The following is a 15,000-nucleotide window of genomic DNA, read 5'->3' as shown; positions in this document are numbered from 1 at the left end:
GCTGGCCGGCTTTCGCTCCTCGTGTTTACCGTGCGTTAAAGTTGCGCGTCCGTGGCTCTCGCAGCTCTTGCGCGCCCGGTCGCAGAGAGGAGTACGCAACCTCGACCGCACTTTCCCTGCAGGCTTCCTTCCGACTCGAAGTCCTGCGGCGGTCTCAACGAGGTGCCACATCCTCAATGCAGTCGGTCGCCCCCGTTTCGGTTGGGCTCTGGCACGACGGTCGCCACCGTCTCGCCCTTGAGTGGCCGCTGTTGGCGCTCGCTGTGAGGTGTTCAGCGTGCTGTCCGTGTTGCCGACGCGGTCAAAACGAGTCGACGGCTCACGTTCCCTTGTGCGCCGAAGGCTCTCTTGATATGTGATCCGACCCTCAGACAGACGAAGCCAAGGGAAGACCCAAGGCCGCAATGTGCGTTCAAAGAATCAGTGCTCAGTGTGTCCTGCAATTCACACCAAGTCTCGCAGCTGGCTGCGTTCTTCATCGACCCGAGAACCGAGTGATCCACCGCTTAGAGTCGTGAAAAAGTGTTTGTTCAATTCCGTACAGTCAAAACCAAACGTTTCTGGCACTCGGCCAAACAGTGGCCAAGAAGGGCGCTTTTCAGCGCACGCTTGGACTCCAAAACTCTGCCGCGCCTTTTTCGGCTGCCGCAAATCGAGCAAACGGTGTGTTTCGGACGGCGTTTCGCTTCCGCTACTTGCGAGTGCTTTCGTGGTCCACCCCTCTATAAATACTCGGGAGGCGTCGAAGCCGGTTCTCCAAGCCGGACCCGTAGGTATCGTTGTGTGCTCGCTCTCATTGGCCCGCCTAACCAGAAAATGCCTGCGGTACACCCATTTGGATAAGAGTGCACGCAGATGCGGGCCTCGACGGCTACACATTTCCTCGGGCGGCCGCCTCCCGGCCTCCGTGGAGCGCGGGATGCACGGTCCCATCGACAAGCCTCTCCCGTTTTTACCGTGGCGTCGCGGTTCACCACGGCGGGCGGGTCGGTCTCCTCCGCATAAAAAGGGGGACCCCCGCTTTTTGTTCCACGAAATCGCACAAGCTTTTTTCGCATCCACGGTTTGCCACCGCACACCAAAATGCCGATCCGGCTGCCTACTTTAGCCAACAGGTGGAGCCAGGCGCGCCGTACTTGCGCGGCACTTCCCACGTCCACCGAAGTCGGTGCCAAGGACCACTTTCGGCGCCGGAGCCGCGTACGAGCCTACTCGAGGCGGAAGAACGAAGCCAGCAAGGGCCTGGCCGCAAGTGCGTTCAATTGTCGGGACGTCCAAGTCCCTCGTTCTTCCGTGCTTCCTCTTTCGGCAAGTCGTTGCGGCACCTTCCCAAAGCGCGCAGACCCGCTAATCGCGACGAGCGCGACGTGGCCGTGCCGCCTTTCCCTCGGCAGCAAGCAAAACGCCTGGCAACGTCGACGCTCCCCTAACCGCGATCTCGCACCGTGTTTCGTGTGGCGAATTCAAAAGCCGGCCGGCGCTGCTGCAACCATTACGGTCGGTACGCATACGCCGCGGAGGGCGGGACGGTCATCGGAGCGTGCGGTTCCTCCATCGAGTACTGCGCACCTCGGCCGTCGCATCGCCGTGCCATGACCGGCCGCGCGTCAACGCGAACCGGTGCCAGCGAGATCCCTCGCCTGCAAGAACCGACCGGCAGCCTCCGTCACCCGAGGACGCGGAGGCGCTTGCCGCGGACGGCGGGACGGTATGCACTGGTGCACAGCGGACCCGTCACATCGCCAGTTCCTTGACCGACCGCCGACGCTTGTGCCGTTCCTCTCGTACTTGGCAGTCGCCGCGCGATTGTCGGGTCTCGTTCTTGCACGCTCGAACGGTCGGGAGGGCACTCGGCTGGCGTTTCGGGAACGCGCAGCCTCGCCTTCTACCGACGTAACCACGACTCGCCGTTCGCGCTCCGCCGCTCCTGTTTACAGTACTAGGCGGTCCCGCAGCGGTCGGGTCGCGCATTTCGAGCGCTTCGAGCCACGGTGCAGTGGCGGGTCGAAAGCCGACCTATGAGTGCGTTGCGCCGTTTGTACCCGCGTCCGCCACCTGGCCGACCGTCCAAGGTCGCGGTGTTGGCGTCCGCTGGGCGCAACAATTTGTCACGGGGTGCCGCTCCACATTCAGGCAGCCCCGTGGGGAAAAGCCGACCCCGCGTCCAAACGGGGTCAGCGGCAGAAAGTGTCGGGCGCAGACGCAGCTGAGGCGCTCACCCTTCACAATCCGTTAATGATCCTTCCGCAGGTTCACCTACGGAAACCTTGTTACGACTTTTACTTCCTCTAAATGATCAAGTTTGGTCATCTTTCCAACAGACCGGCGCAACCGAAAGGCCGCGCCGGACATCGGTCCGAAGACCTCACTAAATCATTCAATCGGTAGTAGCGACGGGCGGTGTGTACAAAGGGCAGGGACGTAATCAACGCGAGCTTATGACTCGCGCTTACTGGGAATTCCTCGTTCAAGGGGAACAATTGCAAGCCCCTATCCCAATCACGAAAGAAGTTCCACGGGTTACCCAGTCTTTTCAGACAGGGATAAAGACACGCTGCTTCCTTCAGTGTAGCGCGCGTGCGGCCCCGGACATCTAAGGGCATCACAGACCTGTTATTGCTCTGTTTCGTGCGGCTAGGAGCCGCTTGTCCCTCTAAGAAGGTTGTAAGGTGCTGGGAACCCCGCACCTATTTAATAGGCTAGAGTCTCGTTCGTTATCGGAATTAACCAGACAAATCGCTCCACCAACTAAGAACGGCCATGCACCACCATCCACCGAATCAAGAAAGAGCTCTCAATCTGTCAATCCTCCCAGTGTCCGGGCCGGGTAAGTTTTCCCGTGTTGAGTCAAATTAAGCCGCAGGCTCCACTCCTGGTGGTGCCCTTCCGTCAATTCCTTTAAGTTTCAGCTTTGCAACCATACTTCCCCCGGAACCCAAATACTTTGGTTTCCCGGAAGCTGCCCGCCGAGTCATTTGAGTAACTCAGGCGGATCGCTGGTTGGCATCGTTTATGGTCAGAACTAGGGCGGTATCTGATCGCCTTCGAACCTCTGACTTTCGTTCTTGATCAATGAAAACATTCTTGGCAAATGCTTTCGCAGTAGTTCGTCTTGCGACGGTCCAAGAATTTCACCTCTAGCGCCGCAATACGAATGCCCCCGTCCGTCCCTCTTAATCATTACCTCGTATTCCAAAAACCAACAGAACAGAAACGAGGTCTTGTTCTATTATTCCATGCAAGTTTATTCAGGCGACTCGCCTGCGTTGAGCACTCTAATTTTTTCAAAGTAAAAGCACCGGCCATCTCGAGGCACACAATGAAGTGCACCAAGAAAGAACCGGCATGATGTTCAGTCCGAGCCGTCGCATCGGGTAGATGCACTACTCGTCTGGAACTGAGATCCAACTACGAGCTTTTTAACCGCAGCAGCTTTAGTATACGCTATTGGAGCTGGAATTACCGCGGCTGCTGGCACCAGACTTGCCCTCCAATTGATCCTCGTTAAAGGATTTAGAGTGTACTCATTTCAATTACGGGGCCTCAAAAGAGTCCCGTATTGTTATTTTTCGTCACTACCTCCCCGTGCCGGGAGTGGGTAATTTGCGCGCCTGCTGCCTTCCTTGGATGTGGTAGCCGTTTCTCAGGCTCCCTCTCCGGAATCGAACCCTGATTCTCCGTTACCCGTAACAACCATGGTAAGCAAGTAACCTACCATCGAAAGTTGATAAGGCAGACACTTGAAAGAAACGTCGCCGGCTCGTGGCCATGCGATCAGCACAAAGTTATCCAGAGTCACCACACAATACGGGCCGAAACCCGATCGATCTTGGTCTAATAAAAGCACCCGTTACCCAAAGGGCTCCAGGCTCACTGCATGTATTAGCTCTAGAATTGCCACAGTTATCCAAGTAGGAAGAAACGATCTAAGGAACCATAACTGATTTAATGAGCCATTCGCGGTTTCGCCTTATTTCGGCATGTACTTAGACATGCATGGCTTAATCTTTGAGACAAGCATATGATTACTGGCAGGATCAACCAGGTAATCGTTCGACTGCGCGTCCGTCCTCGCCCTCGGCGGGCCGGACGCAGTCTGTGTGCGGCGGAGGCCACCTTCAGGCGCCCCAACACGCTTATTTTGCACTCCGAGATGACGGCGTTCGAGCTCGCTACGGCACAACCTTCCCGAAAGACGAGTGGGAGCCGTGCGGCAAGAAGCACGTTCATGCTCGCTCTTTTTCGTTGCATCGACTCGGTCGCGCCGTGCGGGTTGCCCAAGCCCGCTGCACTGTCGGTGGACCGGCCGGAACTAGCAACGGAGCCGAGACTGCAAAGCCGCCAGACGACGGGTCACGCCCGCGTCTTCGGCGCTTTCGCATCTGAATCGCCCGAGGACGACACGGAACACACCTCGATATCGTGGTAAAACGGCACCGTCCGACAACCAGCCCCTAACGCATCAAGCGGATGAGGCTGCAGACGACTGCCGTGGATTCCCCTGGAGCAGACCCGAGGACACGCTTGACGAGGCCGAAGCCCGCCGCATATCAGACACCCGGTCGCTTTCGCGTACGCCGCTCACGAGAACCCCCACATAATAGCAGCGATAAGTACCCAGACCTCCTTGGGCCCTAATACGAGCGTACTCGAGAAAATTTCACCGCGGGTGTGCCCCGAAACGTGTGGCATGTTGAGCGTGCCACAAGTCTACGTCGCTCTCAAACCCGCCGAGGTCGTAGAATTTGCGACCCTACTCACGAAATTCCCACCGAGGATACGGCCGCAAACGTACCGCACCTTGGGTAGGCCACGAGTTTGTGCAACACTACGCTGACGGCACAGCACCGAGGTCGTGCGCGCACGCACGGGAAAATTCCGCCGCGGTTTCTGCCGAAAACGTGAGGCACCACGACTCTCCGCAAGTTCGCGTCGACTGCGAAAGACCGAAGTCGTGAACGACGTGTCCGCTACTCGCCGCCGACACGCTGGACACCAAACGTACAACGACTCGACGGCGTCGTAGAGGCCCACGACGCGGTTTTCCTTAACGACGTCTCGGCGTGGCACCGACAGGTTAGAACGGCCGACCAACGTTCCCTGTCCGCCGTTCGGCTCAGTCGAAGGGCTCGGCGACTTCGGCAACGCTGCGAAGCCGCACGGTGACGCACGCCATGTCCCCATTTTTTTTTTCTTTCTGCGTCTGCCGGGGTGCCCCTATAATAGCAGCGATAAGCACCCAGACCGCCGTGGGTCGCTCGCCCCGGCTGACGTGGTTTTTCGTACTCCTGCGGCGGTCGCCGTCAAGCACGTCCAAATACGCTACTTTCGTGGGCGCATTCACGCTCTTTCGCTTCGCCGGAGTGCCAGCACTCACTCTGCCAAAAACGGCGAACATCCGAGCGGCGGTTCCCACTTTTGCGTCGGCGTCGCAAACCCCGCCCCGGCAGACGAGGTTTGCCGTACTCGTGCGACGGTGGCCGGCGGGCACGTCGAAAGACGCCGATATCGTGCGCGAATTGGCGCACCTTGGCTTCACCGGAGTGCCGCCACTGACTCCTCCAAAAACGGCGAAGATCCGAGCGGCGCTTCCCACTTTCGCATCGGCGTCCCGAACTCCGCCCCGGCTGACGCGGTTTACCGTACTCGTGCGACGGTCGCCGGCGAGCACGTGGAAAGACGCCGATATCGTGCCCGAATCGGCTCCGTTCGGCTTCGCCGGAGTGCCAGCACTGGCTCGGCGAAAGACGACGAACATCCGAGCGACGGTTCTCACTATTGCGTACGCGTCGCAAACCCCGCCCCGGCAGACGCACTTTGCCGTACTCGTGCGACGGTCGCCGGCGAGCACGTAGAAAGACGCCGATATCGTGCCGGAATCGGCCCCGTTTGGCTTCGCCGGAGTGCCAGCACTCACTCGGCCACAAACGGCGAACATCCGAGCGGCGGTTCCCACTTAGCCGTCGGCGTCCCGAACTCCGCCCCGGCAGACGCGGTTGCCGAGCTCGTGCGACTAGCGACCGCGAAGCCGTCTCGCGACGCCGCTTTCGTGCGCGGCTCCCACTGCGACCTGGGTCACCCGAGGTCGACGAGCAAAAAAGAATGTCGAAAAAAATTTTTTTTTTTTTTTTGCGTCTGCCGGGGTGCCCCTATAATAGCAGCGATAAGCACCCAGACCGCCATGGGTCGCTCGCCCCGGCTGACGTGGTTTTTCGTTTTCCTGCGGTGGTCGTCGTCAAGCACGTCCAAACACGCCACTTTCGTGGGCGCATTCGCGCTCTTTCGCTTCGCCGGAGTGCCAGCACTCACTCTGCCAAAAACGGCGAACATCCGAGCGGCGGTTCCCACTTTTGCGTCGGCGTCGCAAACCCCGCCCCGGCAGACGAGGTTTGCCGTACTCGTGCGACGGTGGCCGGCGGGCACGTCGAAAGACGCCGATATCGTGCGCGAATTGGCGCACCTTGGCTTCACCGGAGTGCCGCCACTGACTCCTCCAAAAACGGCGAAGATCCGAGCGGCGCTTCCCACTTTCGCATCGGCGTCCCGAACTCCGCCCCGGCTGACGCGGTTTACCGTACTCGTGCGACGGTCGCCGGCGAGCACGTGGAAAGACGCCGATATCGTGCCCGAATCGGCTCCGTTCGGCTTCGCCGGATTGCCAGCACTGGCTCGGCGAAAGACGACGAACATCCGAGCGACGGTTCTCACTATTGCGTACGCGTCGCAAACCCCGCCCCGGCAGACGCACTTTGCCGTACTCGTGCGACGGTCGCCGGCGAGCACGTAGAAAGACGCCGATATCGTGCCGGAATCGGCCCCGTTTGGCTTCGCCGGAGTGCCAGCACTCACTCGGCCACAAACGGCGAACATCCGAGCGGCGGTTCCCACTTAGCCGTCGGCGTCCCGAACTCCGCCCCGGCAGACGCGGTTGCCGAGCTCGTGCGACTAGCGACCGCGAAGCCGTCTCGCGACGCCGCTTTCGTGCGCGGCTCCCACTGCGACCTGGGTCACCCGAGGTCGACGAGCAAAAAAGAATGTCGAAAAAAATTTTTTTTTTTTTTTTTGCGTCTGCCGGGGTGCCCCTATAATAGCAGCGATAAGCACCCAGACCGCCATGGGTCGCTCGCCCCGGCTGACGTGGTTTTTCGTTTTCCTGCGGTGGTCGTCGTCAAGCACGTCCAAACACGCCACTTTCGTGGGCGCATTCGCGCTCTTTCGCTTCGCCGGAGTGCCAGCACTCACTCTGCCAAAAACGGCGAACATCCTAGTGGCGGTTCCCACTTTTGCGTCGGCGTCGCCAACCCCGCCCCGGCATACGCGGTTTGCCGTACTCGTGCGGCGGTGGCCGGCGGGCACGTCGAAAGACACCGATATCGTGCGCGAGTCGATGCTTCTTGGTCTCGCAGGAGGGCCGCCACTCACTCCTGCAAAAACGGCGAAGATCCGAGCGGCGCTTCCCACTTTTTCGTCGGCGTCGCAAACCTCGCCCCGGCAGACGCGCTTTGCCGTACTCGTGCGACGGTCGCCGGCGAGCACGTCGAAATACGCCGATATCGTGCCCGAATCGGCCCCGTTTCGCTTCGCCGGAGTGCCAGCACTCGCTCGGCCAAAGACGACGAACATCCGAGCGACGGTTCCCACTATTGCGTACGCGTCGCGAACCCCGCCCCGGCAGACGCGGTTTGCCGTACTCGTGCGGCGGTGGCCGGCGGGCACGTCGAAAGACGCCGATATCGTGCACGAATTGGCGCTCCTTGGCTTCACCGGAGTGCCAGCACTCACTCGGCCAAAAACGGCGAACATCCGAGCAGCGGTACCCACTTAGCCGTCGGCATCCCGAACTCCGCGCCGGCTGACGCGGTTGCCGAGCTCGTGCGACTAGCGACCGCGAACGCGTCTCGCGACGCCGCTTTCGTGCGCGGCTCCCATTGCGACCTGGGTTACCCGAGCTCGACCAGCAAAAAAGAAGGTCGAAAATTTTTTTTTTTTTTTCTGCGTCTGCCGGGGTGCCCCTATAATAGCAGCGATAAGCACCCAGACCGCCGTGTGTCGCTCGCCCCGGCTGACGTGGTTTTTCGTACTCCTGCAGCGGTCGCCGTCACGCACGTCCAAATACGCCACTTTCGTGGGCGCATTCGCGCTCTTTCGCGTCGCCGGAGTGCCAGCACTCACTCTGCCAAAAACGGCCAACATCCGAGCGGCGGTTCCCACTTTTGCGTCGGCGTCGTAAACCCCGCCCCGGCAGACGCGGTTTGCCCTACTCGTGCGACGGTCGCCGGCGAGCGCGTCGAAAGACGCCGATATCGTGCGCTAATTGGCGCTCCTTGGCTTCTCCGGAGTGCCGCCACTCACTCCTCCAAAAACGGCGAAGATCCGAGCGGCGTTCTCCACTTTCGCATCGGCGTCCCGAACTCCGCCCGGGCTGACGCGGTTTACCGTACTCGTGCGACGGTCGCCGGCGGGCACGTCGAAAGACGCCGATATCGTGCCGTAATCGGCCCCGTTTGGCTTCGCCCGTGTGCCAGCACTCACTCGGCCAAAAACGGCGAACATCCGAGCAGCGTTTCCCACTTTCGCATCGGCGTCCCGAAGCCCGCCCCGGCAGACGCGGTTTGCCCTACTCGAGCGACGGTCGCCGGCGATCACGTCGAAAGGCGCCGAATTCGTGCACGAATCGATGCTTCTTGGTCTCGCAGGAGGGCCGCCACTCACTCCTGCAAAAACGGCGAAGATCCGAGTTGCGCTTCCCACTTTTTCGTCGGCGTCCCGAACTACGCCCCGGCTGACGCGGTTTACCGTACTCGTGCGACGGTCGCCGGCGGGCACTTCAAAATACGCCGATTTCGTGGGCGCATTCACGCTGTTTCGCTTCCCCGGAGTGCCAACACTCACTCTGCCGAAAGCGGCGATCATCCGAGCGGCGGTTCCCACTTTTGCGTCGGCTTCGCAAACGGCGCCCCGGCAGACGCGCTCGTGCGACGTACTCGTGCGACGGTCGCCGGCGAGCACGTCGAAAGACGCCGATATCGTGCTCGAATCGACCCCGTTTCGCTTCGCCGGAGTGCTGCCAGTCACGGCGCAGAAAACGGCGAACAAGTGTTTTTTTTTTTTTTTCCTAGAATTTGTGTTATAGAAGGCACATTTGATATCGGACGATAATTTTCAACTTTATCACGCGCACCGATTTTCGTGTAGAGGTTTGCAAGTTTATGGGAATTTCTCCACTTGGAATAATGCGATTTAGTAGTACTACGAGAACTTCATGGATGTACTCAAGGGTACGGGGCAAGTCAGTTACGTCAACACCTGCAGATTTTTTACACTTCAAACTGAAAATTGTTGGTTGTGAGTCCTCGTGTGATATTAAAGGCCGATTCGCTAACACATAGAACAAAGAAAGAAAGGAAGAAAAAACGCCCGCGCTCGCTCAAGAAACCTGGGTTCGCAACAAGTGGCAACAACAAGCAACCGAGCGAGTGCGCCAAAACCCGTGGCGGCCGAACAAACGCGAAGTCCCAACCGCGTCAGCCGGGGCGGCACGGGACAGGAAAAATCACTTCAGCCGGGGCGGCGGGGCACCGAATAAACCTCGTCACCTCGTCGCAGGATAAAAGAGGAAACAAAAAGTCTAAACAGCGTCTGCTGGAGCGAATGCGTAATAAAACAACAACAACAACAAAAAAAAAAAACACCCGCGCTCAAGAAGTCTGCAATCACCACAAAAGGCGACTGTGACCGAGCAGCGTCAGCCGGGGCCGTGCGGAAACGGAAAAACCGCGACTACCGGGGCGTCGAGGCACCGAAAAATCCACTTCAGCCGCGGCGAAAAAAAAAACAAAAAGAAAGACGGAGGGGGGGGGGGGAACCACGTCTGCCGGGGCGAAGGAAAAAAAAAACGCGTCTGCCGGGGCGAGCCCGGGTGCGGCACCACCGGGAAAACTGTGGCAAACAGACATGGCGATCGAGTGAGTGGGCCGCCAGCCAGGCTCAGCCAAAAAGTGCAAAGTCCGAACTGCGTCAGCCGGGGCGGCAAAAACCACGTCAGCCGGGGCGGCGCAAAAAACCGCGTCTGCCGGGGCGGCACGAAACCGCGTCAGCCGGGGCGGCGCGAAAACTGCGTCAGCCGGGGCGAAAGAAAAAAAAAAAAAAACGCGTCTGCCGGGGCGAGCCCTGGTGCGGCACCACCGGGAAAACTGTGGCAAACAGACATGGCGATCGAGTGAGTGGGCCGCCAGCCAGGCACAGCCGAAAAGTGCAAAGTCCGAACCGTGTCAGCCGGGGCGGCAAAAAACCGCGTCAGCCGGGGCGGCGCAAAAAACCGCGTCTGCCGGGGCGGCACGAAACCGCGTCAGCCGGGGCGGCGCGAAAACTGCGTCAGCCGGGGCGAGCCCGGGTGCGGCACCACCGGGAAAACTGTGGCAAACAGACATGGCGATCGAGTGAGTGGGCCGCCAGCCAGGCTCAGCCAAAAAGTGCCAAGTCCGAACTGCGTCAGCCGGGGCGGCAAAAAACCGCGTCAGCCGGGGCGGCGCAAAAAACCGCGTCTGCCGGGGCGGCGCGAAAACCGCGTCTGCCGGGGCGGCGCGAAAACTGCGTCAGCCGGGGCGAAAGAAAAAAAAAACGCGTCTGCCGGGGCGAGCCCGGGTGCGGCACCACCGGGAAAACTGTGGCAAACAGACATGGCGATCGAGTGAGTGGGCCGCCAGCAAGGCTCAGCCAAAAAGTGCTAAGTCCGAACTGCGTCAGCTGGGGCGGCAAAAAACCGCGTCTGCCGGGGCGGCACGAAACCGCGTCAGCCGGGGCGGCGCGAAAACCGCGTCTGCCGGGGCGGCACGAAACCGCGTCAGCCGGGGCGGCGCGAAAACTGCGTCAGCCGGGGCGAGCCCGGGTGCGGCACCACCGGGAAAACTGTGGCAAACAGACATGGCGATCGAGTGAGTGGGCCGCCAGCCAGGCACAGCCGAAAAGTGCTAAGTCCGAACTGCGTCAGCCGGGGCGGCAAAAACCGCGTCAGCCGGGGCGGCGCGAAAACCGCGTCTGCCGGGGCGGCACGAAACCGCGTCAGCCGGGGCGGCGCGAAAACTGCGTCAGCCGGGGCGAGCCCGGGTGCGGCACCACCGGGAAAACTGTGGCTAACAGACATGGCGATCGAGTGAGTGGGCCACCAGCCAGGCTCAGCCAAAAAGTGCTAAGTCCGAACTGCGTCAGCCGGGGCGGCAAAAACCGCGTCAGCCGGGGCGGCGCAAAAAACCGCGTCTGCCGGGGCGGCACGAAACCGCGTCAGCCGGGGCGGCGCGAAAACTGCGTCAGCCGGGGCGAAAGAAAAAAAAAAAACGCGTCTGCCGGGGCGAGCCCGGGTGCGGCACCACCGGGAAAACTGTGGCAAACAGACATGGCGATCGAGTGAGTGGGCCGCCAGCCAGGCACAGCCGAAAAGTGCCAAGTCCGAACTGCGTCAGCCGGGGCGGCAAAAAACCGCGTCAGCCGGGGCGGCGCAAAAAACCGCGTCTGCCGGGGCGGCACGAAACCGCGTCAGCCGGGGCGGCGCGAAAACTGCGTCAGCCGGGGCGAGCCCGGGTGCGGCACCACCGGGAAAACTGTGGCAAACAGACATGGCGATCGAGTGAGTGGGCCGCCAGCCAGGCTCAGCCAAAAAGTGCCAAGTCCGAACTGCGTCAGCCGGGGCGGCGCAAAAAACCGCGTCTGCCGGGGCGGCGCGAAAACCGCGTCTGCCGGGGCGGCGCGAAAACTGCGTCAGCCGGGGCGAAAGAAAAAAAAAACGCGTCTGCCGGGGCGAGCCCGGGTGCGGCACCACCGGGAAAACTGTGGCAAACAGACATGGCGATCGAGTGAGTGGGCCGCCAGCAAGGCTCAGCCAAAAAGTGCCAAGTCCGAACTGCGTCAGCCGGGGCGGCAAAAAACCGCGTCTGCCGGGGCGGCACGAAACCGCGTCAGCCGGGGCGGCGCGAAAACCGCGTCTGCCGGGGCGGCACGAAACCGCGTCAGCCGGGGCGGCGCGAAAACTGCGTCAGCCGGGGCGAGCCCGGGTGCGGCACCACCGGGAAAACTGTGGCAAACAGACATGGCGATCGAGTGAGTGGGCCGCCAGCCAGGCACAGCCGAAAAGTGCTAAGTCCGAACTGCGTCAGCCGGGGCGGCAAAAACCGCGTCAGCCGGGGCGGCGCGAAAACCGCGTCTGCCGGGGCGGCACGAAACCGCGTCAGCCGGGGCGGCGCGAAAACTGCGTCAGCCGGGGCGAGCCCGGGTGCGGCACCACCGGGAAAACTGTGGCTAACAGACATGGCGATCGAGTGAGTGGGCCACCAGCCAGGCTCAGCCAAAAAGTGCTAAGTCCGAACTGCGTCAGCCGGGCCGGCAAAAACCGCGTCAGCCGGGGCGGCGCAAAAAACCGCGTCTGCCGGGGCGGCACGAAACCGCGTCAGCCGGGGCGGCGCGAAAACTGCGTCAGCCGGGGCGAAAGAAAAAAAAAAAAAAACGCGTCTGCCGGGGCGAGCCCGGGTGCGGCACCACCGGGAAAACTGTGGCAAACAGACATGGCGATCGAGTGAGTGGGCCGCCAGCCAGGCACAGCCGAAAAGTGCAAAGTCCGAACCGTGTCAGCCGGGGCGGCAAAAAACCGCGTCAGCCGGGGCGGCGCAAAAAACCGCGTCTGCCGGGGCGGCACGAAACCGCGTCAGCCGGGGCGGCGCGAAAACTGCGTCAGCCGGGGCGAGCCCGGGTGCGGCACCACCGGGAAAACTGTGGCAAACAGACATGGCGATCGAGTGAGTGGGCCGCCAGCCAGGCTCAGCCAAAAAGTGCCAAGTCCGAACTGCGTCAGCCGGGGCGGCAAAAAACCGCGTCAGCCGGGGCGGCGCAAAAAACCGCGTCTGCCGGGGCGGCGCGAAAACCGCGTCTGCCGGGGCGGCGCGAAAACTGCGTCAGCCGGGGCGAAAGAAAAAAAAAAACGCGTCTGCCGGGGCGAGCCCGGGTGCGGCACCACCGGGAAAACTGTGGCAAACAGACATGGCGATCGAGTGAGTGGGCCGCCAGCAAGGCTCAGCCAAAAAGTGCTAAGTCCGAACTGCGTCAGCTGGGGCGGCAAAAAACCGCGTCTGCCGGGGCGGCACGAAACCGCGTCAGCCGGGGCGGCGCGAAAACCGCGTCTGCCGGGGCGGCACGAAACCGCGTCAGCCGGGGCGGCGCGAAAACTGCGTCAGCCGGGGCGAGCCCGGGTGCGGCACCACCGGGAAAACTGTGGCAAACAGACATGGCGATCGAGTGAGTGGGCCGCCAGCCAGGCACAGCCGAAAAGTGCTAAGTCCGAACTGCGTCAGCCGGGGCGGCAAAAACCGCGTCAGCCGGGGCGGCGCGAAAACCGCGTCTGCCGGGGCGGCACGAAACCGCGTCAGCCGGGGCGGCGCGAAAACTGCGTCAGCCGGGGCGAGCCCGGGTGCGGCACCACCGGGAAAACTGTGGCTAACAGACATGGCGATCGAGTGAGTGGGCCACCAGCCAGGCTCAGCTAAAAAGTGCTAAGTCCGAACTGCGTCAGCCGGGGCGGCAAAAACCGCGTCAGCCGGGGCGGCGCAAAAAACCGCGTCTGCCGGGGCGGCACGAAACCGCGTCAGCCGGGGCGGCGCGAAAACTGCGTCAGCCGGGGCGAAAGAAAAAAAAAAAACGCGTCTGCCGGGGCGAGCCCGGGTGCGGCACCACCGGGAAAACTGTGGCAAACAGACATGGCGATCGAGTGAGTGGGCCGCCAGCCAGGCACAGCCGAAAAGTGCCAAGTCCGAACTGCGTCAGCCGGGGCGGCAAAAAACCGCGTCAGCCGGGGCGGCGCAAAAAACCGCGTCTGCCGGGGTGGCACGAAACCGCGTCAGCCGGGGCGGCGCGAAAACTGCGTCAGCCGGGGCGAGCCCGGGTGCGGCACCACCGGGAAAACTGTGGCAAACAGACATGGCGATCGAGTGAGTGGGCCGCCAGCCAGGCTCAGCCAAAAAGTGCCAAGTCCGAACTGCGTCAGCCGGGGCGGCGCAAAAAACCGCGTCTGCCGGGGCGGCGCGAAAACCGCGTCTGCCGGGGCGGCGCGAAAACTGCGTCAGCCGGGGCGAAAGAAAAAAAAAACGCGTCTGCCGGGGCGAGCCCGGGTGCGGCACCACCGGGAAAACTGTGGCAAACAGACATGGCGATCGAGTGAGTGGGCCGCCAGCAAGGCTCAGCCAAAAAGTGCCAAGTCCGAACTGCGTCAGCCGGGGCGGCAAAAAACCGCGTCTGCCGGGGCGGCACGAAACCGCGTCAGCCGGGGCGGCGCGAAAACCGCGTCTGCCGGGGCGGCACGAAACCGCGTCAGCCGGGGCGAGCCCGGGTGCGGCACCACCGGGAAAACTGTGGCAAACAGACATGGCGATCGAGTGAGTGGGCCGCCAGCCAGGCACAGCCGAAAAGTGCTAAGTCCGAACTGCGTCAGCCGGGGCGGCAAAAACCGCGTCAGCCGGGGCGGCGCAAAAAACCGCGTCTGCCGGGGCGGCACGAAACCGCGTCAGCCGGGGCGGCGCGAAAACTGCGTCAGCCGGGGCGAAAGAAAAAAAAAAACGCGTCTGCCGGGGCGAGCCCGGGTGCGGCACCACCGGGAAAACTGTGGCAAACAGACATGGCGATCGAGTGAGTGGGCCGCCAGCCAGGCACAGCCGAAAAGTGCCAAGTCCGAACTGCGTCAGCCGGGGCGGCAAAAAACCGCGTCAGCCGGGGCGGCGCAAAAAACCGCGTCTGCCGGGGCGGCACGAAACCGCGTCAGCCGGGGCGGCGCGAAAACTGCGTCAGCCGGGGCGAGCCCGGGTGCGGCACCACCGGGAAAACTGTGGCAAACAGACATGGCGATCGAGTGAGTGGGCCGCCAGCCAGGCTCAGCCAAAAAGTGCCAAGTCCGAACTGCGTCAGCCGGGGCGGCGCAAAAAACCGCGTCTGCCGGGGCGGCGCGAAAACCGCGTCTGCCGGGGC

At 62.1% G+C, this 15,000-nt stretch overlaps 2 non-coding genes across 2 annotated transcripts; both read right to left on the bottom strand.

Annotated features, from left to right (window-relative positions):
* Window positions 1-361: 361 nt before the first annotated feature.
* LOC142790906 (5.8S ribosomal RNA) lies at window positions 362-514 on the bottom strand. Its single transcript, XR_012889845.1, has one exon. It is a non-coding gene; the product is annotated as a 5.8S ribosomal RNA (ribosomal RNA).
* Window positions 515-2,233: 1,719 nt separating this feature from the next.
* LOC142790937 (small subunit ribosomal RNA) lies at window positions 2,234-4,048 on the bottom strand. The gene has a single exon (XR_012889874.1). It is a non-coding gene; the product is annotated as a small subunit ribosomal RNA (ribosomal RNA).
* Window positions 4,049-15,000: the final 10,952 nt, after the last annotated feature.

Source organism: Rhipicephalus microplus, unplaced genomic scaffold (genome assembly GCF_043290135.1).
Source record: "Rhipicephalus microplus isolate Deutch F79 unplaced genomic scaffold, USDA_Rmic scaffold_134, whole genome shotgun sequence".
Lineage (NCBI taxonomy): Eukaryota > Metazoa > Arthropoda > Arachnida > Ixodida > Ixodidae > Rhipicephalus > Rhipicephalus microplus.
This window is presented reverse-complemented; position numbering and strand designations above follow the sequence as displayed.